Raw genomic sequence first — 4531 nt, 5'->3', positions numbered from 1 at the left:
CAATATGTATGCCGACTATGTACTAGTGGGAGCCTATTCCAAATCAACAGCAGGTCAAGCAATTGCAGAACTCCGCAAAGCCCTTGAATCTGCCGGATTCCCCTTGCGAAAATGGACATCCAACGAAAAGGACTTGCTAAGAGCGATTCCCAAGGACTACTTGCTTCGCGCCGACTTCTTAGAGATCGAGGAGGCCTGTTCGGCGAAGACTCTCGGGATCAGATGGAAAGCTGACACCGATGAATTCTTTTTTGCTCCATCCGAGCTAACAACCAAGCAGTCCTTCTCCAAACGTGAAGTCCTTTCACAGATTGCCAAACTGTTCGAACCAGCAGGTTGGCTGGGTCCAGTCATTGTTCAGGCAAAAATATTCATGCAGGAGATCTGGCTCCAAGAACTGGGCTGGGACGATCCGCTACCTGAGGGTCTTCTCAGTAAGTGGAATTTATTTCTGCAAGAGTATAGAGATACAAGATCGCATCTCAGTGCCTAGACTACCTTTGTAGCAAACAGAGTCGCAAAAAGTACTCAGGCCACCGACTCCAATAAATGCGGAGCTAGCGAGCAGAGGTGTCCCACCACAAGCGTTAGTCAACAATGAGCTGTGGTGGCACAGGCCGGAATGGTTACGCCTACCTCAGAACCAATAGCCCATTCCTTCAGGTCCCCTCCCAGATACGACAATAGAGCAACGCACGATTAAAGTAAACCTCGCAAACACGGCTCCCTCATTTTCTTTCCTCGAACGCTTCTCCAAGTTCGACCGAGCCCTACGAGTGTCGGCATACAAACGATTGTCGCTCCCGTCAACTATTGAAATTGATAGCAACGAGATTTCTTATGCACAAGAAAGACTCATTCTCCTGACCCAGAGACAAGCATACTCGTCAGAGTACACTTGCTTGAGCACGAAAAAACAGCTCACTTCCAGCAAACTCCTTAATTTGAACCCCTTTCCAGATGATAAGGGAATTATTCGAGCATGTGGTCGCGTAAGAACGACCGAAGCACTCGGCTACGATGAGCGGCATCCAATAATACTGCCATACACATGTGCATATTCGCGTCTCTTGACCGCTTTCACCCATCTTATATCCCTGCATGGAGGCAATCAGCTCATGATGCGTTTAATACGATCACAGTAGTGGATTCCAAAGCACAGGTCGAGCCTGTCTTATTACAAAAGGCTACGTGTCAAATCCATCCACCTAGAAGCTTCATCTGACCTGATCACTGAAAAATTACTAGCGGCATTTGAGAGACTTGTGGCACGACGAGGGTGCCCAAGTCAAATGCATTCCGACAACTGCAAAACTTTCGTCGGTGCGGCCAAAGTTCTTTCGCTTGATTTTGTGGAAACGTTTAAGACGCAACTCCAGGCCACTTACAGTCTCCAGAAACTGTCCTGGCACTTCAACCCTCCTAGTGTACCGCATATGGTTGGCCTATGGGAGCAGGTGTAAAAAGTTTCTAGACTCTATTTTATAAGTCTACATCAACCTCCAATCCACGCTCCTATTCAAAGTTGAAGCATGCTGGAATTCAAGACCGATATCTCCAATGTCGGAATATCCTACTGATCTCTTAGCTCTGACTCCCGATCATTTTCTAGTCGGGGGTCCTCTACTTTCCGCCACAGAGCCAGAGATCAAGGAAAACGCCACGTCCATCATCAACCGCTGGCAGCGCTTGAAGGCTTTGCAACAACGGTTCTGTCTCCGTTGGAAACATGAGTGTCTTTTAAAATTACACAAAAGAAACAAATGGCAAACTCCAACGCGAGAGTTACAACGGGACGATCTAGTCATTATTAAAGAAGATAATCTTCCAGTTAATGACTGGCGTCTAGGTCGAATCCAAACGACCTATCCTGGCGACGACCAAAGAGTCCGAGTGTTCGACGTTCTAACAGCCCGAGGTGTCTCCAAGAGACCTATATCTAAGCTGATCCTGTTCCCAAAAGAATCTAGTCTCCATTTTCCATCAAGTAGAATCTCCAGTTGAGACTAGAAACCTAGATCCACAGGTCTGCGGAACATCCGTATAAGGCCGCATAATTAATGACTATTATGTTTTTTTCCAGCCTTCTTCACGTAACAGCACGATGTCTCCAGAGAAGAGACTCCGAGCAGTTCTGGTAAACAAATACTGTCCAAATTGCCTAGCTCACCAACATTCCCGGGAGTCCTGTCGCCGCAGGGAGAAGTGCCGCAAGTGCCAGGGCGACCATCACACCCTGCGTCACCTCCAAGAACAGCGTCTCATGTCATCGCGATCTCTGGAGCGATCCCAGACAATGCGCACCACCAAGGCCCAAGTGCGACGTTCCCCGCTGCCTTCATTCGCTGGTTCCATCTCCCTGTCCACCTTGATGGAACACAAAAGGACAACCGTGCTCCCGAGAGCACTAATCCGACTTGGAAACGGCAAGGCGACCCGTGACACTCGCGCACTTTTAGACCCGTGCGATCCGGTAAGTCTTATCGACGCATCTTTTGCAAAGGCCTCCGGGCTATCCGTCACCCGCGTCGGTACAGACAACGCTTCCTCGGCCATCATACGTTCCAGGACCTCCAGCTTCCAACGAGAGGTAATCCTGCAGGTGCTGCCTACGCTTCAGTATCGGACTCCATCCAAACTCATCGGCGAGAAGCTAAATGAGCCATTTCAGAACGTCCGATTGGCACGATCGCTGGTTCCAGCCGGAGACCTCAAGTCTGGTGTTGGGCTCGGACATATATACGGAGTTAATTCTCCAAGGCATCTTCAGAGCACAACCGCTCCCCCAATTATCAACAATTAAAACAAGGTTACCTGGAAGCCCTGCGGACGCCCTACTACAACACGGGGTATATTGTATTTGTGCAAATGTATGTAACACGCAGAAGAAAGCAGTTCCGACCCCATAAAAAATATATATTCTTGATCAGGATCAATAGCCGAGTCGATCTGGCCATGTATGTCAGACCGTCTGTCTGTCCGTCCGTCCGTATGTATGAATGCAAGAATTTCAGAACCTATAAGAGCTAGAGACTTGAAATTTTGGCTGTAGGAGTGCCCGCGCAAGATCGAGTTTGTTTCCGATATTCGATAACTTTCCCCGTTTACAAGTAATCGATAAAAATCGATATCGAAAAACTATTTTTTGTGCAATTTCGGCAAATAATAAGAGGTAGAGTCACCAAACTTGACATGTAGCTTCTAGAATAATATATAAATATATCAAGTATCTTTCATTTTATACCTATCGCCACCTCCCCGCTACCACCGAAAAGCTATAAATCTAATTCAAATAAATCTAATTCCAACTTGTATTGCCCGTCAATTTAAGCCATAATTTATATGCAATTGCTTTGAATTCTACCAACAGCATTGCAATTGCGATTGTATTGTTTTCTGTGCTGCTATTTTAATTAATTTTTTTTCTCATTAAAGCTCAATTATTGGTGTGGCCCTTGAGTAGAGGCAGTGGCAGCTGTTAGTTGCGGGTTCGAAACCTGCCAAAGGAACAATATTTTTTTATTTTCATTTTTCTTTACTACTACTAAATCAAACGAGCGCGTAGCGCGAGCTGCATTTTGTGTTGGAAGAAGAGGGTTCAGGGTATCCCCTAGTCGGGAGCTCACGACTAGAACCTCTTACTTGTTGACTTTAAAAATGTACATTTCTCGAAATTAAATGAATATCCCGCTTTAATTAGGGTTTCAATTCCTTTTTGCAATCTTGAAATTCCCCCATCCTTGGTTTCGGCGACAATCAATACATCGTATATGTAAACAATAACATATGAGTACGCAAGGGGAGCCAACGCCTTTATAATTGCACGCTGAAACACTGATGAAGCGTTCTTTAAGCCAAATGGCATTGACAAGAACTCGTACTGCCCCTCTGGTGTAACAAACGCTGTACGTTCGATAGATCTTCAAAAGTTTTTTATTCAGTTACAACATTAATCAGTTTTACCTTATAAATGCTAAACTTTTGTTGCTCAATGTTTACTTCATAACCTTGACTTAAAATTTCTTTGCCTATCATTACATCATATTTCAAATATTTTTCCATAACTTCATGAAATAGTAATTCCAAAACAAAATCAATAATGGTTACATTGGTCATAATTTGCGATGAGCTACAAACAGAAACATTTCCAATGCCCTTAAGCATTACAATATTATGCAATCGTTTTCCAGAAAATTTTCCAGCTACAGATTCCTTTATGAGTGAACACTCGGCTCCAGAGTCAAAACAAAATCAACGGACTCACCAGCATGGATAAGTATACATCTTGGTTCCATCCTTGGACGCATCCAAGAACCTCCAGATTGTCCACAATCCTGATGATTTGAACTCACGATCTTTTTTCAGTCGGCAATAGTGGCTATGATGTGCGACAATTTCTGCTTCTTTTTTCGGGACCCATAGTGCACGCTGTGTTGCAATTGTCGCTGCAACTCGCTTCTTGACTTGATATTTGTTGTACACACTAAATGCTTCAGCCTGTTGTCTATTTGTGCAGCATGAGCGAGAACAA

Source organism: Drosophila montana, unplaced genomic scaffold (assembly GCF_035044405.1).
Source record: "Drosophila montana isolate Dmon_TW-CO22-7 unplaced genomic scaffold, ASM3504440v1 contig_1802_1, whole genome shotgun sequence".
NCBI classification, from domain to species: Eukaryota; Metazoa; Arthropoda; class Insecta; order Diptera; family Drosophilidae; genus Drosophila; species Drosophila montana.
Note: the sequence above shows the minus strand (reverse complement) of the source record.